The sequence below is a fragment of the Benincasa hispida genome, chromosome 9 (assembly GCF_027475165.1).
Source record: "Benincasa hispida cultivar pf3 chromosome 9, pf3_genome.v1.1, whole genome shotgun sequence".
Classification (NCBI taxonomy): domain Eukaryota; kingdom Viridiplantae; phylum Streptophyta; class Magnoliopsida; order Cucurbitales; family Cucurbitaceae; genus Benincasa; species Benincasa hispida.
The window spans coordinates 43,921,397-43,946,646 of NC_143486.1; the positions used below are offsets into that span (position 1 = coordinate 43,921,397).

At 35.0% G+C, this 25,250-nt stretch overlaps 1 long non-coding RNA gene across 1 annotated transcript in view; it reads right to left on the bottom strand.

Annotated features, from left to right (window-relative positions):
- Positions 1-3,696: 3,696 nt before the first annotated feature.
- LOC120087297 (uncharacterized) overlaps positions 3,697-25,250 on the bottom strand; it is a 47,553-nt gene continuing 25,999 nt past the window's right edge. The window contains exon 2 of the long non-coding RNA XR_005484470.2: positions 3,697-4,152. This is a non-coding gene — a long non-coding RNA (uncharacterized LOC120087297). The remainder of the gene's footprint in view (positions 4,153-25,250) is intronic.

The following is a 25,250-nucleotide window of genomic DNA, read 5'->3' on the forward strand; positions in this document are numbered from 1 at the left end:
CAAAATCATAAAACTTAGATAAAGTATGTGTACTTAATCTCAGCCTATTTTTGTAGATTTTCTTGATGGGGTAAAACCCATAGAATATTAGATTGTGAGTCAATTTTCTCATTTGTTGCTTTAATAGAGTCTTTATGCATTTTTTGATTCATCATTGCATATGAAATATGTAAAAATGAATTAATTCTTTTATGAAAAGAAATTCAATGCATCTACACAAATCAAGAAAAATTTCAAAGATTGAATTGCAAAAGGTTTGCAAAATTATGATGTTAATTTAATAAATGAATTTCACAATTAGGATCTTTGAGTATAAGGGTTTGATATAGTATCATAACCCATGACTTTGAACAATGACAATGTTCTTCTACAGACAAGAAAATGAAATGTGAGTATTTATCTGTTTTATATTGTTATTTACTCATTATGAAAAGTAAAAAACAGTATGAAAATTTGATTATTTAACCAATTTCAATTAGTTGATTTGAAGTGATATTGTATATTAAATGTCCACATAGGGATGTTGAGAATATGATGTTAAGTTTATTTCATGCATATTACATTTACAAAGTTGTTGTTGAGTGTTCAATGCAATAACTTTAGCCAAATGATAGTGTATCATTTTAAAGTGAAGATGATATATCTAAAGAAAAATTTCTTAAGACACTCCAAATGTTGAGGGGGTGTAATTCTTACGTTAGACTTAATTAACATTTAATACACAATTTTTTAGTTATATTGTTAAATCAATAGTAGGACCATTAAGTTTGAAAATTAAAACTTATGAATAATGAAACGTTGTTGTATAAAGTCCAAGATTTGATCCTTCACGAGATACACTATCTCATACGAGGTTTAGAGAAATCCATGTTATATCCTAAGTGTTGTAAATTAGATTACAAGGCGATATTTTTGCTTGTAAAGCAATAATTTGCATAGCCATGGTATATCCTTCAATATTTGAAAGTTGTTTCAGATATGAAAAAATCTATCCACTTTATGAGATAGTGTGGTGCAAAGATTAAGTATGAGGATATTTGTGTACCAAAGTTGTAGGAATAAAAATAGATTGAGAGAAACATCATGGTGGTGACCAAATGGTAGTTCTTAACATAACAATTTGAATTATATAACAGGATTCTCTAGGCTAAAGTGTGAGAGGATCTCTTAGTATGTCTAGGACTAAGAAACATGTCTCTAGTGCACTAAGGCAAGTGGGAGAGCATGTTTGGTATAGAGTATGCCCTAGGATATATGTCTCATCAACTTATCTCTCACCGACTTTAGTGCAAGTGGGAGATTGTTGGGATATATGCCTTAAAGCCTCATAGTTAACAAGTTAATTGAAATAATGATTGATTATTTTATATATGCAATTATCCATTAAGGAAAGATCCAAGGTTATTTTATGTAACTTGAACAGTATATGGTAGACATACAGGTGGATCATATTCAAGTAATAACCTAAATGGTCTATAGCATATGGATAAGATTTGGTGTCTTATCTCGGTGACACTATGGATATGGCCCACTTTGTAAATGTTACAAAAGTTGTAAGTGTTACAAATGATTTGATCCAAATCGTTCATGTGGTGACATGAGAGTAGGAGTATCTTAGACAAAGAGTCTATATAAGACCAGACCGCGAAATGATTAATCTCTCTTTATAACACCGTTGACTGAAGAGATTAACATTTCATAAGATGACCATAGGTAACTCGACCTCAATTCTGAGTGAGTTATGAACTCTTGCCTATAAAAGCAGTCATTTGATCTGTATGGGGGAGAGTGGTTCGATTCGCCAACTCAATAAGCCTACCACTTTGGGGATTTGTCCGAGTCGGGAGTTGAGAACATAGCTACACAAGATGAAACTCACTTCTTCCCGTCTTTAGGGTAAGTAGATGAATTGCTCCCTTAAAGACTAATTCTAAGTCTTGAACAATGAGGTCTCACTCTCTCACTGCCCCAAGAGGAATTTAATTTATAGTTGGACTATAAACTAATTGTTCATTAGAGAGATCAATGGTACTTAAGAAGTAAGTGGTAATTATAGGGGTAAAATGGTAATTTGACCCAACCGTAATCACGAGCAATTCTTGAAGAGTTGAATTATTGATAATTGGTTATGTCCATGGCTACAAAAATATTCTACAGTGTGAAGAGTGCAACTGTGGACTTTATAAAGTGAGTCATAGTAAAGATTTTAATTAACTAATCTCAAATCATTGGAGCTTCTAATATGTAGGTTCGTTAGATCCCTCTGTTAATTCACTAAGGATAAAATAAGAAATATTTATTTTTGAAAGAATTGAACTATTCGAATTATAGGGGAATTTAAATTAATGTATATGATACAATTAATACAATAAACATAGATACATTATATCATGTAGTTAATTTCGAATAAGATTTAAAATTAAACTATGTAATATGAGAGAATATTTTATTTGAATATGATTCAAATATTAAATAATATGAATGAGATTCATATTATAACTATGGTTAAATTTAATTTGAATGGGATACATATTAAAACTATATGCTAAATTTAATATGAATGAGATTCATATTAAAACTATAGTATATGAGAGAAAAATACATTTGAATATGGTTTAAATGTAACATTAATTAAATATATGATATTTAATTGATCAATATTAATTAATTAGATTAATTTATATTTATTAAATTAAATATGATTTAGTTTAACTAAAAATGAACTCCTCTATAGTTACTAGGGAGTAAACACAAAATAAATAAATAAATAAATAAATAATACATAAGTGTTATATATTATCAAGAAAAAAGAAGTTGTTCTTCTTGTTGTCTGAATTTCACTAAAGAATTCTCTCAAAATTCTCTTAATCTCTCATCACTCATAACTCACAAAGAAAAGGTTTCTTTATAGATTTGTGTTCTTAATCTTCCAAAAAGGTTTCCACAAATCTATTCCTCGTCAAAGAATAGTGGGGAAGATTTGGTGGTGGTGTCTTATTCGAGATCCAAGAAGATTGAAGAGTTCGTGAATCTTAGTAAATAATTGGAGAAGATTGAAGAGTTGTCTTCAAAGGATTTTTTTTCTCATTGAATTTCTTCACAATAAAACATTCTTAGTTAAATATGTTTGAAGTTCTCTGTATGTTTCGTAATTCAAAACATAAGCACAGACATTTTCGCCGTGCATTTTGATCCCATCAACCGGTATCCTATGCAATTTTGATCTTCAAATTCTATTGATTAAACATGCACTTGATTCATGTGTGCACAACGACTTACTCTGCCTAACCAAACTCATCAACGCTACAAGTGGCCAAATCATTGGATTAAACAAAGTAAGCACCATAATTATAAATTAAAGCCTAAACCCTATTTAAACTATATCCTTTAGTTCTATTGGGTTCGAAAGCGTCCATCTAAGACTAAGAATATGAGCATTAAGATTAAAGGTTCCATTTTGTGATTAACTAATTAGGTAGTTTAATTAATTAATCAAATTTATCTTTGAACCAGTTAAAGAATGTATTCTAAGGCCAGCAATGAAACACATGATTCAACTATTGCTATTTTAAATTATTCAAGCCAAATGAACAACGAAATACATCAAACAAGCCTAAATCAATTAAAAAGGCGACACGCATCTATGCAGGGATAGTCATACATAGACATGCATCTAGAAGTTAAACAAGATTCAAAGAAAACACAAACCAAAATGCATAGATAATTCATTAAGAAATCTCACAAAACAACATAGAACTTGCTCTAAAAAACTAGCAAACCTTAGCTTAACATCTCATAGACAAGAGGAAGAGGGGGAGCTATAAATCTTTGATTACACCCAAAAGAAATTAAAAATCTAACCTAAAGATGATAGAAATACGAAGAGAAAGAGAAATTTTGAAGAATTCCTCAGCCTCCATGCCTTCAACCATCATCAAACCCTGAAAGAAAAATTTCTTTTTATAAAAAGTGAGGCAGTGTCACGGCATTGACACCCCTTGTCGAAGCGCTGGGCCTCGCATAGGGCGAGGCACCGCGGTGCCCATCACATGGTCATGTGTGTGACCTTCCCATTTTTTGTCAATATCCGGAGCATTGTGGCGCTGTACCAAAACGGGGCATTCTACCTTTTGGCGCCACTACGCCAGCTCCCTGAGGGCAAAATAGTCATTTTATTGGGTTTTGTGTCCTAAAACTCATGGTTTGTAAACAATAAACTTATTTTGTTAATCAATATAGATGTTATTGAAGTGTAATTCAATAAAGTTGTTATTAAATACATGAATTGCTCATTTCATTTTACAAATAACCTAAATCCAATAAACTAAGATCAATGACTATTACATGAGTACTTGAAGTGGAGGCATAAGAGTGGATCAAGTTGGAGTAAATAGCCAAAATGGTCTATAGTATACGGATAAGGCTGGGTACCTTATTCTGGGGACACTATCAGATGCAACCCACTTTATAGATGTTGCAATTATTGTAAAGTGCTACAAATGAAGTGATTCTGATTCATTCATGTGAAAACATGCGAGTGGGGGTGTCCTATGTAAAGAGTTTATATAAGATCGGACCAAGAAATAAGTTAATCTTACTCTATAACTGATAGGATATAGAAGCATGCAACAGAAGCAATCAGAATCAATGAGCACTCTAATTACATTTAATTTGAGTCCTAAAAGTATGCAAAACCAAATTTAACTTAGAAAGGGTTTCAAGAACATCATACTTTTGTAGAATCCTCCAAATCCAAGTTGCTCTCTTCAAATTCTCAGCTTCAAAACCTCAGTGAACCACCAAGAGATATTCTCTACTATTCTCAACCTTGAATTTGAGTAGTAGAACTCAAGATTGAAGTGAAATGTGAAGGGATTAGAGAGGGTTTTTGAGGAAAAAAACAATTCTCTGCGGAAAACCAGTTTTTCAACCAAAAAATCTCTTCCTCTCAAATCAAATTGAGGTGTTTTATGTATTAGATACATGCAACTAAACATCTCTAATGCTGATTGACACCTCCTTCTTGCTTGTTAATGGGCTAGATGTTAAAATTAAGTGAATCCAACTCAAGTTTTCCTAAAAAATGGAAAAGTTCAATATCAATCTTTATTTTTCAATTTTCAATTTGATTAATTTCAAAATTAAATCAATTTTAAACTTCAATTTCTAAAACTGAATTAAAGTTGAAAAATTAAATTCATTTTAATTTAATTAAATAATAATTTAATATCAAATATTAAATTAATCAAACACCTAATTTTGAACATGAATCTTATTCATGTATTTAATATTTAAATATTATAAACTCTTCAATTTCGTTTAATTTCAATAAATTAAACGTTAATTATATCAAATATAATTATACAAACCCAAATTTGAAATTGACCAATTCAAATTCAAATCCTAATTTACAATTTGAACATTTCAAATTGAAACCCTAAATTCAATTTAAACACTTCAAATTGAAATCATTTCAAATTTACTCAATTTACTAATTCAAGATGTTCATGTTTTACGAGCTAGTAGAGGGACCTTATGGACCTACAGATCATAAGCTCCAACGATTTGAGATTAATTGGCTAAAACTCTTTAGATTGAATTAATCAATATTCATTAACTACCGAGCCATACAACTATAGCTCAATAGTTGCACTCTCCCCACTTTAGATATATTTGTGTCCACTTGATTTAACCATAATCAGTAAGTCGACTATTCACAGGTTGTTCGTAATAACAGTTGGGTCAAATGTTGTTTTACCCCCAAACTACATCTTGTTCCTTAAGTTCCATTCATCCTCTAATGAACAATTGATTTTTGATCCAATCACTAAACCAGATCTCTCTCAGGTCAATGAGAGAGTGAGACCCCTTGTTCAAGACCTGAATTCAGCACTTAAGAGAACAATCTTCCCCTTATCCCTAAATTGGGTAGGCATGAATTCTATCTTGCACCCTATGTCCCCAGCTATCTACCCGGCCTTACTCCAAATATGGGAGGCTTATTGAGCCGGCGCTATTTAGCCAACCCTCACCTATGCAAATTTATAGATAATCCTGAATAAACAAGAGTTCATAGTTAACTCAGTATTAAGATCAAATTACCTAGGTCATCTAAGCGAAATAGTCAATCTTAAACAGTAAGCAACGTTATAAAGTAAGAGTGACTTATTTCATGGTCCGATCTTATGCAAACTCATTGTATAGGACATCCCTACTCCTCAAGTCAATACATGAACAAATCAGGATCACTTCATTTGTAGCACCTTACAACAAATTGTAACAACTACAAAGTAGACCGTATCCGATAGCGTTACTAGAATAAGGCTCCCAACCTTATTCATATACTATAGACCGTTTTGGCTATTTACTCGAACTTGATTCATCTTTATGTCTCCACATAAAGTTCAAGTATTCATATAATAGCCATGAATTTTAGTTTATTGGATTTAGTCTTTAGAAGTGAAATTTACAAATTCAATAACAACTTTATTGAATAAATGACAAATAACATCTTTATTAATAATAAAAAATGTTTAATTTTACAAACTGTGAGTTTTAGGACATACAATCCAACAATAACATTGTTTACTGTTTAAGACTGACTATTTCAAAGCGATAACCTGGGTAACTTGACCTTAATCCTAAGCTAATTATGAACTCTTGTTTATTCGGGATTATCCTTAAATTTGCATGGGTGAGGGTTGGCTCAACGACGCCAACTCAATAAGCCTCCTATTTCAGGGGTAAGACTTGGTAGATAACTGGGCACATAGAGTGCAAGATAAAATTCACTCCTACCCGCTTTTAGAGATAGTAGAGAGGTTATTCCCTTAAGTGTTGACTTCGGGTCTTGAACAAGGGGCTCCACCCTCTCATTGGCCCGAAAGGGACTCAGTTTAGTGATTGGATCACAAACTAATTATTCATTAGAGAACCACTGGGACTTAAAAAACAAGATGTAATCTCGAGGGTAAAATAGCTTTTTGACCCAACCGATATTACGAGCAACTTGTGAAGGATTGACTTACTGATTATGGTTATATCGAGTGGATACAAATATATTTACAGTGAGGAGAGTACAACTACTAGGTTTTAGTAGAGTGACTCGGTAGTTAACGAATTTTGGTTAATCTGGGTTAAAGAGTATAGTTGATTAATCTTTGATCGTTGAAGCCCATGATCTATAAGTCCATTAGGTCTCCCTACTAACTCACAAACGGATTAAACCTTAGAATAACATGATGAGAGAATTTGAAACGTTCAAATTCAAATTGAGGGAATCAATAATTATATATGTTATAATTACAAGTTTAATTGACGAATTAAACAAAATTAGAGAATTGGATAATATTTAAATTTGATTTAAATATTAATTACATGAATAGAGATTCATGATAGTGGAATTGGTGTTATATTAATTTAATATTGGATATTAAATTATTTTAATTAATTAAATTATTTAATTAATTAAATTATTTAATTAATTAGATTTAAAATTGATTCTTTGAATTAATTTTATTTAAAATTAGAAATTAGAGTTTTTGGAGAATTCAAATATTAAATTCAATTTTAGTTTTAATTTAAATATTCTGAAAATTTAATTAAAGAAAATTGGATCTAAATTAAAAGAATGGAAAAACCCAATTTAGTGGGTTTTTCCCACTTTAGACACTCAATTCCCACTCAAATTCAACTTGTTTTGGTGTCTAGTGGAGAAGCAATCTGATTGCATGGAACTTTTTAACAAAATTAAGTTCAATTGGCTAAGAAATTCATTCATACAATTCCAGAAATTTGTGAGAGACGAGTTCTCTCTAAGTCTTGACATTCAGTCTGAAATTCCCTCAAATTTTAGCTCATTTTGGGCTCCACCACCCAATCTAAGGTCCTAGAGAATAGTAAAGAAGATCAAGTGGTGGTCTGAAGCTTTTTGGAGTCAAGAATCAAGTTGAATTCGAAGTTGAAGAAGAGTTCTTCAAAGGTATATAATCAAACCCTATTTTTTGTTATGAACATGCTTTCTTAGGTGCTAAAATTGATGAATTAGAGTGTTTAATGATTCTGTCTGTTTCCGCTTATTGCTTGCTAAATCTAACAATTGGTATCAGCATCAGGTTTAAACACTCAATTCATGTTAATTTTAGCTTGGTGGGTGATTTTTATAGGTTATATGAAAATGGTTGTTGATATAGATAATTTCAGTTTTGGCATTTAAATTCTCTTCAATTAAGTGTTAATTGTTATAATTGGCTATTTGTTTATAGACCTTAATATGTGATTAAGAGTCTGTAAATTTGTTAGAGTCAATAGAGTTGCAATTAGGTTGTAATTGAAGAAAGAAGCAAGAATGGTCAATTGAAGAAAACATGCTATGAAGCTATTACCAGGTAGAGTTACAACGTTGCTCATCAAATTGCCCTAAATTGAAGAGTTCAACCTATGGCATTGCAACGCTGGGATGAAGCATTGCGATGTTATTCATCCCAACTCAGAAAGAATGTGCTCATCCTGACCGACGGTTCAAGTGAACTGGTTCGGCTGGTTCAGGTCTTTGAGGTCTAGTTAAGTCTCTTTTGGTCGGTTCAACCTCTTTTGGTGCTTCGAAGATCCAATCCGAGTGGTTTGAGTCTGGATCAAGTCGGTTCATGAAGTTTAAAAGCTATTGGAAGCCGACTTTGTTTATTATTGTAATAATTTAGGCTAATTGTTTGATTAAAATGCCAAAACTGGTCCATATCAGTGTGTGTTCAATTATTTATGCATTGTGAATGTATGTTATAATTAAATAAATCTTATATGTGCATATAGTATGCCACATGGATTTAAAATCCTACCATAGGAAGCATGTAGCATGCGTTGAAAGTGTCACACCCCTTCCCAGATTACCCTCTTAATCTAGAAGAGAATGTGATGATAGTAGTTACCAACCCTTTTATGGCACTTGTTGTGTTACCTACATTCTTAACCTGCTTAGAAATCCCTGGAATACATAAATAACAGTTTAAGATACTTAATCTCAGATATACATACTTAATCTCAGATGTCACTACCAAGATTAAGCACACAAAACATTTATATCATTAACAGATACAAAGTTCAGTGAGTCCCAACACTTGGCCCTTGTCCCTAACATGAACAACACTTATGTATAGACATTTACAAGTAAACACCTAAAACTTTTCTTTAAACTGGAGTCTTTAAATGGTAGAGCAGCAGTGCAGTTAACCTCTGAGAACTGACCACTACCTAGGAATGAGAAAACATTTAAAACGAGTGAGCTACTAGCCCAGTGAGTGACTAATAAATCATAAACATCATGCTTAAAACTAAAAACTGTCGAGCAAACTCATACTTAAAACTTTTAAAGCATAACATAGCTTAGCATGATCCTTAGTTGAGAGAGAGCCTTTTTTCTCAATCCCTCAACGTCAAGCCTTAGTTGGTTTGGAGTATTCTCAACACAACCAACATCAACTCTACTTATGTGTACATGGTAATAACTAAGTACCTCATACCTTAGGTACTACTGCCCAGATACCTTCACAATGTCTTTTAGTATCAGGTTTTAGTAATCATCATAAAACTCATACTTTGAAGTAAAACATAATAAGCAATATAAATCATATGCTTAAACATCTTTACTATAAAGCATAAAACTTCCAATGCATGCTTCCTGAAAATTAAGTATAGAAATACTTAAATCATGCTTTCATAAACTTCTTTAAACTAGCATGTGTCAATAGGTTCATGAAAACTAGTTTGCTTGGAAACTATCTCAAACATTCTTTAAACATAAGCAAGCATGAGTCGAAACATTTCAGTAAAGCATGTGTACTAAAACATTGGGAAAACATTAGTTTTGTCACTCACAGCCTTGGACGTTCCTCCTAGGGTTGATAAGCCTTTCCTATTGTCATTAACCCTATGAAAATGATAACCATGTTTAGCCATTGCCTTTAATCCTTATGTGAGACCAACTCACCTAAATAAGCTTAACATTTAACTTAAAGTGTCACATTTCAGCTCAACACATACCTTCCTTATACGTTCAACACTTAGAAAATCCTTGGTCATGGTACTAGCCTATGCAGCCAACAATCATCAGCTCATGCACTAACGCATGCCCCATGAGTTCACTTAGCCATACGCCAACACATTCCCAACACAACCTTGCATTCAGCGCCTCGCGTGCCTGCTTGCACAACTTCTCGCCTACATAGTGCCTCCTTGCGCTTACGGCTTTAACACATGCCTACACGGTCTACGCATACTAATGCATCCTTGCGCGTAGCCCAGCACATGCCTTGCGTTCAATCTGCCCTTCGCGCGCACCTGCAACCTGCCCTTCAATGATTGTAGCTGCCTGCTTGTTTAACCAAAATTCTAGATTAAAATTTGAGCTCAAATAATTAATTTTCCAGGCCTTTTCTTAGAAAAAATTCCTTCTACAAACTTGCGTAAAAACATCTTAGCTTTCTTACCTTCAAATTTGAGCACTAAATTCCTCTTGGTTTAGCTGGAAACCTTCAATCTTCACCACTGGCCTAGATTCATCCGAGAGCCTGACCTTCTGGAGGATTTCTTCAGTTTTCACCTTGATTCCTTTGGAAATTCCTTTCGGTAGCCCTGGAACTTCAACTATACTCCACCCTCGTTCAAACAGCTCTGAAATCACCTCAATAACATGAGTAATTTGCTTAAACCGGCCCTTTGAACTGAGGCCTTCCTTTCTATAGTTGAGACTACATGCCCACAAATCATCCTTAGGCTGATAACTCATTTACTAAGTGGGTTTAGTTCTCCTAACCTTGATAGCTGGCACACTCAAGTTGGTGATTAAGCTGTGATCACCTCTTAAACCAATGCATGGTTCAACATCCTCTAACTATCGCATGGCACATCGGAACGCACACCCTTTTAACCAATGCACTCAACACAAAGCCCAATCTTCAAACGTTTACCAACACATGGCAGAACTTCAACGCATACCTTGGTGTCTCTTGCACACATCACTTGAGTTGGTGACCATACCATGGTCCTGCCTGCACACGTAACTCATCTGATCAATGCATGCAGCCTCACCTAGCCAATGCATATTACAACCCCATCGCCTAGTCGCTCTTGCCATGTCACGCGCATCCTTGCCCCTTTAACCTTACATGGGCTTTGGTTGGCACATTGCCCACACCCATCGTATGGTAACTCACGACCAACACTTAGTCCTTTTCTCCATGCAACACGCCCATCATGCGCTCAACTAACCTTTTAGGAACATGGCTGTCGCACACCTCAAGAACCTTCCATGCATGGACTTCCAATGCATGGCACATCTAGCTTCCACACATAACCAAAATTTCCTTACTAAGTGTCATTAATACCTTGCTACCTAAGAACCTTGTTTGTCAATACTTAGAACTTTTACTTCTTCTTCATCATCCTCAAGCTTTTCCCTACAAACATTACATTAACTTATACTTAATTCTAATTAACATACTAATTATCATACTTAAGTAGGGAAAATAGGGTTCGAACTTCACAAAATGTAAGTTATAAAGAGTTATAATATATAGTATGCATGTTTAGGGTTCAAGTATTTAATATAAAGTTTTATATTAAATCTCGAAATGCTTGATGAATGTTATGGATGATCAACATGTCTATTATTTTATAATTGTTATAAAATTGGATTAGACATTTAAAATCCATAACAAAGATAAGATGCATGCCCACCTAGGGTTAACAAATAATAATTTATTTTAAATAGTTAAAATAGGTCATTATCTTATAAAATTTGGTTACAAACTCAACCGGTTTGTAATCCTGTCTAAGACTGGAGGTATTTAAATTGACGGTGTAGAGATGAAAACTCTAAGGCACAACGGAAGCCATAACATACAAAACCCAAAACGTATTTCAAAATGCCACTTAAAATCTTTTTTTTTTTTGGAATAAAAAATACAAATCCAAATCGATTAAGCATGCAACTAGAAATAAAACCTACAAAGAAAAGAAACCCTACCTAACAAAGCTTTTGGGAATTTGTGGAATTCTTCCGTATGAATTGGAAATTGGCACCATCACTTAGAGTCCTCCCTATTCTTGTAGGGAAATTGAGGATTTGAGAATTGTGGGATTCTCTTTAGAAATTGGGAGAAGTTTGGGCAGAGAGTTTTTTGCTTCTACAAAAAAAGAAAAGAAAAAAGAAAAAAGAAAAAAAGGAGAGAGATTAAAAAAAAAAATGCTCTCCTCTGTATCTCTCTCTCTTTTTTTTTTTTTTTTTTTAATATAGAGAGAATGAGAGAGAAGTGAGGATCCCACGTCTCTAGTCACTCCCCTACGTAGGGAGTTAGATTTTTATTTAATTAAAATTAAATAAAACTATTTATTTAATTTAACTAAATAAATAAAAACGAATAACCATTTAAATCATATTTAAATGGTTCCTTATCACATAACCTATAGTTTTAATGCACTATATGCATTAATTTTAACTTTAGTTTTGATTTAATCAGTTTAATTAAATTCAAAATTAATTAATTAATTAATTATTCTTCAATTAATTAACCATCCAATTAAATATCACATATTTAATTTAATTTTCCATTTGAATCATATTAAAAAAAACTTCTCTCACTTAACCTATAATTTTAATGCACATTATTTTTAATTTATAGTTTTCAATATGAATCTTATTCATATTAGATTAATATTTGAACTCCTTTCAAATATTTTGTTATCTCATTTATTAATTTTGAATCATATCCAAAATTAATACTAAAGTCTAAATTTAAACTTTATATTAAAATGTATCAACATATATTAAAAAAATTCCAATTCTGAATTTGAACATTTCAAATTTAATTTAATGACAAATCACCTCAATACCCTTTATAAGTTAGGAAGGGGACCTAATGGACCTATAGATCTGAAGCTCTAACGATGTGAGATTAATTGGCTAAACTCATTAACCAAATTAATCAATATTCATTAACTATGGGTATACTCCACTAAAGACCTACAGCTACACTCTTCTCACTACAAATATGTTTTTTTTTTTTGTCTAGAGATATAGATCAATAACAAGTTAGTCTTTCACGAGTGTTCATAACACCAGCTGGGTCAAATTACCGCTTTACTTCTGGGTTACTTCTACATCCTTCAGTACCAGTGCTCCTTTAATGAACAACCTGTTTATGGTCCAACCATTAAACAAAAACCCTTCTCGGGCCAGTGAGAGGGTAGGGCCCTTTGTTCAAGTCTTGGAGACACCATTTAAGGGAACACTAATCTACTTACTTTGAAGTAAAAAAGGAGTGAAATCTATCTTGTATGATTATGTTCCCAGTTACCCACTCGATCTTATCCCCAAAATGATAGGCATATTGAGTCGGTGAACTGGCCACTCTCACCCATACAAATCAAAGGATAATCCCTCATGAATAGGAGTTCATAATATATTCAAGAGTAAGACTAAGTTGCTTAGATAATCCTATTAAAATAGAAACCTAACTAGTCAACGGAGTTACATCTAGTGGTTATTATTTCGTAGTTCGGTCTTGTGCAAACTCATTGTCCAGGATACCCTCACTCGCGTGTCTCCTACACGAACGCGTTTGATCACTACATTTGTATCAAATACAAAGTAGGCCATATCCATAGTGTTACCAGGATAAGGTGTCCAACCTTATCCCTATATTATAGACCCTTTAGGTTGTATCTTGAACATTGATCCCTATATGTCTCTACATACAGTTCAAGACTCATAAGACAACCTAGGATGTTAATTTATTGAATTTTAGGGTTAATAAGACAAAATTAAATAAAACATCAATAACACTTATTGAGAAAAACATTAATAACTATTTATTAGTTACGGTCATTTAATTACATTCACTATCTACGAGTTTTAAGGCATAAAACTCAACAGACGGTTTATGGAATACCTCCTATCTGGGGATTATAACCGAATAATTGAGCGTCATTAATTTTGCTTTATGATCATGCGTGAGCGATGTGAGGTCGTAAAATTGGTTTATCACCTAAACATCGTATGTTAAATTCAAATATAAACGTTATACATGGATAATCACCTAGACTTACGTTGTTCTGTTAGCCAGAATAAACCTGTAAACCCCGAACTTAGGTTCCTTAGATAAGCATGTTTAGCCAAAGGGATGTTATATTAAATATTTATTTAGTAGAAATTCATGTTATTTATAGGGATTATGAAGGAAGAGAAGGAAAATATATTTAATGAAGAAACTCAATCATTAGTCTGGCTGGAGGCACTAAGTGAGGGGTGATGTGGCAATCTACTCCTTGAATTCAGGAAGCGGCAGAAAGATTAAAAGAGGAAGTGAAACTTCAAAACATGGTTTTGGCAATTGACAAGAGAAGATCTAGCGAATTTGGTGCTATTTGAAAGCTGGGAGAATCTAGTTTTTAAGGTTGTCCTGCTGAAGAAATATTGCAAGAGAAGAAGAACAAAAGTGGAGAATTTACAGAAGAGGCAGAACCACGGATTAATCAAGGCTCAAGGTGAAGTTTGGAAGTTCCAAGCGAAACTATAAGGAATTCTAGGCTGAAATTTTAAGGTAAGAAAGTTAACTCAAATCTAAACAAGTTTGTAGAAGGAAGTTTCTTGAAAAGTGCTATGGATTTTGAGTTATGAATTTTTGAAATTATAATAGGGGATTGGTGCATAAGCAGACAGCTGCTTGTGAAGAGCAAGCAAGCAGTTCATCGTGGAGAATTATAGCGAGATTTGAGCATGAGGATCTCGCTTATAAAGGAAATCTCACTGATTTTGTAAGGAGGATCTCGCTCTAGGGGAAATCTCGCTAGGAATTGAGGTGAGTATCGCTAAGAATTTCACAGGAAAAGCTTAATCTCGCTCTAAAGGATCTCGCTGGCATCGCTCTAGAGGATCTCGCTAGCATCGCTTAGAGGGATCTCGCTGACTTCGCTCAGGGGGATCTCGCTAGTAAAGCTGTCTGTATTGATGGAAGTTCCTTTAATAAATGAATTATTTAAGGTATTTTATTAGGAATTCTAAGTAGTTTATAAGAGAATGAGTTCTCTGTAAATGAGTGACAATGGAACAGCTCTTATGTAAATACTAGGCAATGGAACTTAAGTTGATGTTACAAAATACACATTTAATACCGAAGGACGTTGAGAAGGTATCTAACCAATTAGGTACCGAAGGACATTTGAGAAGGTACCTGGCCAATTTGATATCGAAGGACATTTGAGAAGGTATCTGAGTGAAAGTACCTAAAATATGATGGTACTTAGTGTGGCCACGTGCACATAAGCAGTTATGAATGAGGGACCGAAGTATGGGTCTCTTGGTCGGTAATAAACATTTGGGAGCTAGAGCGTTTAGGCTCGTTCTCAACTAGGAATAATATTGTTTAATGATGTTTGAGAATGGTTTACAGCAACATGTAGAGACATTTGCTTGAGTTTACTCATTGGCATATTTACATGTTTATAGTGATGCTATGCTTGTTGCTTTACGATTCTATAGTCACTCACTGAGCTTTTAACTCACAAAATTTTTGTGTTTTCCCTTTTCAAGTAGCGGTCAGTTTCCTCAAGGTTAATCCTGCTGCTGCTTGCCACCGAAAGACTCGGCTTATCAAAAGACTTAGGTTGATGATCTGTTTATGTACACATGTTTTGTGAGGGACTAGGGCTTCTGTAGGAATGTTTAGGCCACCTGTGAATATTTTTTTTTATCCTATAAAAGTAATGTCTTGGCTGTATGCATGTATTTATGTAACCTTTGTAGAACCTTAAGAGAGGTTAGTTGTTTGCATATATTACTAGTCAGATGAATAAGTTAGTATTTAGATTAGAAGGCTTGGGTGGTGAGTGCTGGCAGTAGGGCTAGTAACTACCATGGTCATATCCTCTTCTAGAATAAAAAGGTAATCTGGGAGGGGGTTGTTCCATCGAGTACCACCCTGGTAAGGCTAATGTTGTGGCAGATGCACTAAGTAGGAAATCCTCGGGACCCAAGACCATTATTGGTTTAATAAGAGGAATCCTATTGCAAGAGTTTAGGAATTCCAGAACCGCCTTATCAGTGGAACCGTCAGGAGGAATGATAGCTACTTTTCAGATAAGGCCGACCTTAGTAGAAAACCTTAAGCGGGATCAATTAGAAGACCGTGATTTTCAAAAGATTGCTGATGATGTGAGTAAGGGCATCAGGGTTGACTTTCAACTAAGAACAGATAGTGTACTAGAAAAGGAGGGGAGAATGTGTGTGCCTAACAAGCTACAGCTTAAACAAGCCATTCTAGAGGAAGCACATAGTTTCGCTTATGCCATGCATCCAGGTAGCACCAAGATGTATAGAACTTTGAAGAAATCTTACTGGTGGCCTGGGATGAAGAGAAATATAGCAGAATATGTGGACCGATGTATAGTCTGCCAACAAGTCAAACCTGAGAGACAAAGACCAGCAGGATTACTCAATCCACTTCCAGTGCTTGAGTGGAAGTGGGAGCATGTGACAATGGACTTTCTATTTTGTTTGCCTAAGACACCCTCAGAATTTGATGACATTTGGGTAATAGTCGATAGACTAACTAAGACGGCCAAGTTCATACCAGTAAAAGTTACTTTTACACTAGACCGTCTAGCTAAGATTTATGTGGATAGGATAATCAGTCAATATGGAGCTTCAGTGTCGATAGTGTCGGATCGGGACTCGAGGTTCACTTCAAAATTTTGGCCTAGTTTACAGAAGGCTATGGGCACTAAATTGCATTTCAGTATGACTTTTCATCTGCAAACAGATGGACACTCGGAAAGAACTATACAGACACTGGAAGACATGTTAAGAGCTTATGTACTACAATTCAAAGGAAGTTGGGATACACACCGACCATTGATTGAATTTGCCTACAACAATAGCTACCATTCTAGTATCGAAATGGCTCCCTATGAAGCATTGTACGGCTGACCTTGCAGGACTCTAGTATGCTGGAACGAAGTCGGAGAACGACAATTATTGGGTCTAGAATTAGTTCAAAAAACAACGGAGAATGTGAAACTTATCAGGGATCATCTTAAAGCGGCTTGCAATAGACAGAAGAGCTACGCCGATAAACGAAGAAGAAAACTAGAATTTAAAGTTGGAGAACAGGTATTTCTCTGGCTATCTCCATGGAAAGGAATTCTTCGGTTTGGGAGGAAAGGGAAGTTAAGTCCACGATACATTGGACCATATGAAATTGTGGAATGAGTTGGTCCAGCAGCTTATAGGTTGCAGTTGCTGATGAAGCTAGCTTGTATTCACCACGTATTTCATGTGTCGATGCTAAGGAAATACGTGTCTGATCCTATGTACATACTAGCAACACAACCGGTACAGGTCAAAGAAGATTTATCTTATGAGGAAGAGGCCATCAAGATTTTGGACTGGAAAGATCAGGTACTCAGAAATAAGACGATTCCTTTGGTGAAGGTGTTATGGCATAATCATAGGATCGAGGAAGCAACCTGGGAACCTGAAGAGAAAATGAGGAAGAGATACCCTCAACTTTTCAAATGATATATCAGGTAAATTTCGAGGATGAAATTTCTTTTAAGGGGGAGATGATTGTAAACCCCAAACTTAGGTTCCTTAGATAAGCATGTTTAGCCAAAGGGATGTTATATTAAATATTTATTAAGTAGAAATTCATGTTGTTTATAGAGATTATGAAGGAAGGGAAGGAAAATATATTTAATGAAGAAACTCAATCATTAGTCTAGCTGGAGGCACTAAGTGAGGGGTGATGTGGCAATCTACTCCTTGAATTCAAGAAGCGGCAGAAAGATTAAAAGAGGAAGTGAAATTTCAAAAGCATGGTTTTGGCAATTGATAAGAGAAGATCTAGCGAATTCGATGCGATTTGAAAGCTGGCAGAATCTAGTTTTCAAGGTTGTCCTGCTAGAGAAAGATTGCAAGAGGAGAAGAACAAAAGTGGAGAATTTGCAGAAGAGGCAGAACCACAGATTAATCAGGGCCCGAGGTTAAATTTGGAAGTTTCAAGCCAAACTATAAGAAATTCTGGGCTGAAATTTTAAGGTAAGGAAGTTCATTAAATTTAAACAAGTTTGTAGAAGGAAGTTTCAGAAAAGAGCTATGGATTTTAAGTTATGAATTTTTGATGTTATAATAGGGGATTGGTGCATAAGCAGACAGCTGCTTATGAAGAGCAAGTAAGCAGTTCATCGTGGAGAATTATAGCGAGATTTGGGCATGAGGATCTCGCTTATAAAGTAAATCTCGCTGATTTTGTAAGGAGGATCTCGCTCTAGAAGAAATATCGCTAGGAATTGAGGTGAGTATCGCTAAGAATTTCATAGGAAAAGCTTGATCTCACTCTAGAGGATCTCGCTGGTATCGCTCTAGACGATCTCGCTGGCATCGCTCTAGAGGATCTTGCTGGCATCGCTCTAGAGGATCTTGCTAGCATCACTCTAGAGGATCTCGCTAGCATCAGTCAGGGGGATCTCGCTAGCATTAGTCAGGGGGATCTCGCTGACTTTGCTCAGAGGGATCTTGCTAGTAAAGCTGTCTGTATTGATGGAAGTTCCTTTAATAAATGAATTATTTGAGGTATTTTATTAGGAATTCTAAGTAGTTTAATCGAGAATTATATCTTTTTAGGCCAAGAAGAGCTAGGGGAAGCGTATAAACCAATAAGAGCCTGAAGAACTATGAGTGACTAAGTAAACTTAAGATTTCTAATACTCATGCACATATGATCAAGTAAAGCACAGTGACATTAATGATGTATTTATACTTCCTCAAGCAACAAATGGTTGGAGAATAACTTAATGCATGTTTCTTGACTTGTATGTTTGTAGCATAGGCCAAGGTATACCGTGTAACCATTACAAAAGCTATGTTCTGATTTTGATATATGCTTCCTAGAGGAAGGTTATGAGAGAATGAGTTCTTGTGTAAATGAGTGACAATGGAACAACTCTTGTGTAAATACTAGGCAATGGAACTTAAGTTGATGTTACAAAATACATATTTGATACCAAAGGACGTTGAGAAGGTATCTAACCAATTAGGTACCGAAGGAGATTTGAAAAGGTACCTAGCCAATTTGATACCGAAGGACATTTGAGAAGGTATCTGGCCAATTTGATACCAAAGGACATATGTCATAGTAGCTCGATACTGAAGGACAAATTTGAGAAGGTATCTGAGCGGAAGTATCTAAAATATGATGGTACTTAGTGTGGCCACGTGCACGTAGGCAGTTATAAATGAGAGATCGAAGTATGGGTCTCTTGGTCGGTAATAAACATTTGGGAGCTAGAGCGTTTAGGCTCGTTCTCAACTAGGAATAATAATGTTTAATGATGTTTGAGAATGGTTTACAGCAACATGTAGAGACATTTGCTTGAGTTTACTCATTGGCATATTTTCATGTTTATAGTGATGCTACGCTTATTGCTTTACGATTTTATAGTCACTCACTGAGCTTTTAACTCATAAAATTTTTGTGTTTTCCTTTTTCAGGTAGCAGTCAGTTTCCTCAAGGTTGATCCTACTGCTGCTTGCCACCGAAAGACTCGGCTTATCAAAAGACTTAGGTTGATGATCTGTTTATGTACACATGTTTTGTGAGGGACTAGGGCTTCTATAAGAATGTTTGGGCCACCAGTGAATATTTTTTTTTCCTATAAAAGTAATGTCTTGGCTGTATGCATGTATTTATGTAACCTTTGTAGAACCTTAAGAGTGGTTAGTTGTTTGCATATATTACTAGTCAGATGAATAAGTTAGTATTTAGATTAGAAGGCTTGGGTGGTGAGTGCTGGTAGTAGGGCTAGTAACTACCACGATCATATCCTCTTCTAGAATAAAAGGGTAATCTGGGAAGGGGTTGTGATAAAACCTTAGTAAAAATTTACCCAAAACAAATGGAACACTTCAATAGGAGATTAACAACATATACGATGGTTGGTCATTTTACGATGGCTATCCCCTCGGTGGGTTGTAACATGGGATTCAGATCAACTTAAACTCCAGAAGTGGATAGGATTTCTTAGTTCGATTCCCAACCTTGAATCTCAAATTCAGTAGCATCATTAGGGCCAACCTCTGAGGTCTGGAAATTGAGGGTTACACTTATGAGAATTACAAAGTGTTAGTAAGTTTTTTTACCAAAAATGGTTACTAAATAACTATAGGAATAATATGAGTTATTCTGGAATTAGTATTTAGTAAAAAATGTCTTGCTTGAGTGAAGAAGTATTTGACTACCCCTCGGTAGCATCTATTCTGACTCACTAAAGTATTGTTACAAATAAAATAATGAAATTTGGGTACATTGTTACTTTGCTAAAACATGATTTGATTTAAAAGCAATTCATTAATAGAATTTGTTTATACTTTCAGAGATGACTAGCTCATTAATATAGCTACAGGCTTCTGAGAAACTTATTGGGGACAATTACGCTACATGGAAATAAAACCTAAATACAATACTGGTAATAAATGATCTGAGATTCGTTTTAACTGAGGAGTGTCCTCATAACCCCGACTCAAATGCAAACCAAACTATTTGAAAAGCAGATGACAAGTGGACAAGGGCAAATGAAAAAGCCCGAGCCTATATTCTTACCAGTATATCTGATGTTTTGGCGAAGAAACACCTGATAGCATGCATACCACAAAAAAGATTATGGAATCTCTGCAGGGGATGTTTGTGAAGGATCCCATCGAAGGGTCCTTGAGCGGAAGCAACGGATCGTCCCAAATCCAACTTTACAAAATTCGATTTTACGAAAAAAAATAATTATACATTTAATTCAAACAATACAACATGTATATAATATGAAATTGCAGAAAAATAAATTTTGGTTTCAAAAACTTTTACCTTTGAAGATGTTTCTTCAATTTGAAACCCTGATCTCCAATCGGACACTACGAAGTACGCAATCTCGATAATCTCAGGTGAGAATCCAAGAGTGTGTGGTGCTCTGGTGATTTTGGCGAAGGAAGGGAGAATTGAAAGGAAGAGACGAACAATGAATTTTTCCTTTTCTCACTCACAGAACTACTCTTTGTTTTTGTAGGATGATCAAAAAGAAGAAGAAAATCATCTTTTCCCACTTACATGAAATGGAGAGAAAAGTTGGGGGAGGGGGAGAAAGGAGTTACAACTCCCTCCCATTAATTAATTTAAAAATAAATAAATATATAATTAATCAATTAATTTAATATATATTAATATGACTACCACCTTATCATATAATATATATTAAACTATATGTTATATCAAATATAACATATAATCTATAGTTTTCATATTGTATCTTATACAATATAACTTATAGTTTCTTTTCTCTCACTAATGACATTTAATATAAATCAGATTTACATTAAATTTAACAATATGAATCCAATTCATAAAAATAATATTTGAATCATATTTAAATATTTATTTCCTCTCATGAATAGTTAATATTATAATGTATCAAATACATTATAGTAATTATATCACATATAATTTAAAATTTAATTAATTATATCATATATAATTAATTCCCTCAATTAATTTAAATTAATCCAAAAACTTATTGCTCATTTAATCCCGTTGAGCTACCGAGGAGACCTTATAGACCTGTAGCTTGAAGCTCTAATGGTACGTGAATAATTAATTAAACTCTTTAATTATTCACCATCCATTAACTGTCGGGCGCTCCACTAAAGACCGACAGACGCACTTTTCGCACTACAGATATATTTCTGCATCCATTGGATATAAGTAATCAATAGTATGATGACCCTTCACAAATTGCTCATAAGTACAACTAGGGCAAAATTATTGTTTTGCTCCTGTAGATACATCTTACTCCTTAAGTACCACTGATCCTTCTAACAAATAATAAATCATAGTCCAATTATGATCAAACCCTTCTCGAGATGGGAGAGGGTGTGGCGCCACATTGTTCAAGCTCCGACATTGGGAAATGAGTGAATTCTTTCTTATGTAGTTGTGTTCCCAGTTCCTCAGTCAGACGAATCCCCAAAATGGTAGGCTTGTTGAGTCGACGATTTGACCACTCTCACCCGTACAAATCAAAGGATGGTCTTCATAGGTAGGAGTTCATAACTTACTCAGGATTCAGGTCATGCTACTTATGGTCATCCTTGTGAAATGTAAGTTTCTATTATGAACGACATTATATAATGAGACTAAACATTTCGTGGTCGTATCTTATACAAACTCCATTGTATAGAATATTCTCGCTCACATGTCTCCACATGAATTATCAAGATCAAATCATGTGTAACACTTTATAACAATTGTAACATCTATAAAGTGGGCCATACTCATAGTATCACCAGGATAAAGTATCCAACCTTATCCATCTACTACAAACCATTTAGGTTATCATTTAAACATGATCCACCCGTATGTCTCTACATACATGTTTAAGCTACAAGATAACTTTGGATGTTAGTTTATTACTTTGTGGTTAATGCAACTAATTTTGAAACAAAACAACACATATTTTATTACATAAATAAAATGTTTGTACATTACAATTATAAATTATAAGACCCTACGAGATTTAGAGCATCAACCCCAATGGTTTGGACAATCGTACTTCTCCCTTAGACATGATGCCATCAAGTACATTTATAACCGTCGTATGAAAGAAGGGGGCTTTGTTAGAGAATATGTCCTGGACATGATGATCCATTTCAACGTGGCAGAAGTAAATGGAGCTGTCATAGACGAGAAAATTCAGGTCTTTTTTATTCTAGAATCTCTTATGAAGAGCTTCTTACAATTTCGCACAAATGCAATGATGAACAAGATAGAATATAACTTGACCACTCTTCTAAATGAGTTATAGACTTATTAATACCTCTCAAAAACTAAGAGATAGAAAGCAGAGGTAAGTGTAAACCCTGTACTCCATTTTTCCTACATGAGTGAGTAACAAGCGTGTTAAGTAAAGTTATGAAAGAAGGTAAAGAAAGTAGGAAGATGGAGGAAGAAAATTCTAAGTGTTAGAAATACTTAGTCATGAGTGAGTTTAGATAGTATAACAAGTGAAAATTTGACTAAGTATGGAAGCCAAGTGTAGGCATGCGTTGATGGAGAAATGTGGACGCATGAGGTTGTGTGTGTGATAACGGACAGAAATTCATGTTATTACAATGCTAAGTTATTAAACAATGAAGGTTTGCATTGATAAAATATGTTAGATTGTGTCCAAAAAGCATTAAGTTCATAACATTGTGGTCGCATGCGTTCATCGCATAAGAACAGTTCGCTTTGATATTTTTATGCAGAATATGCGTCAACGCAGGGCGGAAAACGCGATCACAAGAAATTAATGGTCGAGTGCAGCATTACCGCAAGGCTTTGCGGGGATTTGTGCTCGCAAACATCTGCTTAAGATGGATTGCCGTATAGAGCCGACGTAACTTGATCGGCGCATCTAGATGAAAAGCATAATTAATCATGATGGGAAGAAAGCTGATGACGGTCGAATCCGAATTAAATTGACAAGCCGCTAACGATAACAATACACTCAGCTTTTCGGTGACAAATATTCGGCGCATCAATCAGAGAATTAAAGCTATCCCATCTGTGCAATCATAAGAGAAAAACCTCCTTTCACCCTGAAGCTCTATAAATACCGAAGGCATCTTTCAGAAAAGGGGTTCGGTTCAGCTAGTTCAGCAAGTTCAGATACTTAGATAATTTTCTTAATAGTTAGAATAGCCTTGTCCATATTTTCCTTTTTATTTTAAGGCAGAGCGAGAGAAGGAAAGAGACGCCGGAAGATCACTCAGGGCAACTCGAGAGAGAACCAGGAGGCATAGAATGCAGAGAGCAGGTCGACTTTTGCGAGAGCGAGACTATCTTTTGAACAAGAGTAGAAAAGACAGTGTAAAAGCCTGGGAAGCAAGAGATTGCTACCAGGCTCTTTATTCTCTTCTTACATTGTTAATGTGTATTTCAACTTTATATTTATATGATGGAAGTTCTTATTCTACATCTGTTCACTCTCTTAGCATGCATGAGTAGCTAAACTTATCGAATGGGTTGAGAAGAACTAAGCTAACATGACCTAGGATCTTCATCGCATGCGATTATCTTGTTTTATGTTGTGCCCCACATCACTTTAGAGCTACTTGCGAGAGAGTATGAAGAAAGAACCTAAGACTTGAGAGAGGTAGGTTAGAATCTAGACTCGAGAGAGCAAGATTAGATATGCATATACAAGAGATAGGGACTTAGAGATAAGCTCTATTTGCCAACTTGTATCGCATGCACCCTAGAGATAGATTATGATATTATGTGGTCGCCTTATTTGTGTGTGTGTCATTTTGTCATCGCATGGATAAGAATAGAGGCTTATGTGTAGGTCTTATAGACTTATCGCATATATCGCATGTGTTCTAGCATTAGAAGTCGTAGCATTCGCATCGAGAGATGGTTTACTATTGTATGTGTGTTGCATGGTCGCATAGCATGAACGCATCCTAGGAAGTGTTAGCCAAACCCTTTTCAACCCGTTCACCGTATACTCATCGCATCTTCTGCTTTATCAACTCCTTTCGAAACTCCGCCGCATTTGTTTATTTTTATTACCGCAAACAACAAACCAATTAACTATTTGAGTTACCGGTTACCGCAAAGTCTTTCTGAAAATTACCATCGCATACCGTTTTCCCAAGTCCCTGAGTTCGACCCTAGACTTACCAGCTCAGTGGGGTTTATACTTGGATTCCACTGAGAAAACTTGTTGCTCAACGCAATTCCATCACTGCATTTCATTCCATATCTCCACCTCATAAAATAACGCATCAAGTTTTTGGCGCCGTGGTCGGGGACTTCGGTAAATCAGTGTGCTAACGGTAATTTTTCTGATTTTTTTGCAGCTCTCAATCTCTGACAAATTACGGCCTGGAGATTGAGAGAACATTTTGACGCAGAATAAGAGACAAACCACCAACAACAAGAGAGAACCCCAAGAATAGCGGAACAACCGGAAGAAAGGGCCACAAACGCAAACAATATAATGGCCAACCCCATCCTTCTGGCGAATGACCACAATAGACCCATTCGGGACTATGCGTCGCCCAACCTCTATGATTTCTCTCCATAAATCATGAGGCCAGCATTAGATGGATAGAGGTTTGAAATGAAGCCGGTAATGTTGCAGATGATCCAGGTTGCAGGTCAGTTTGGAGGGAG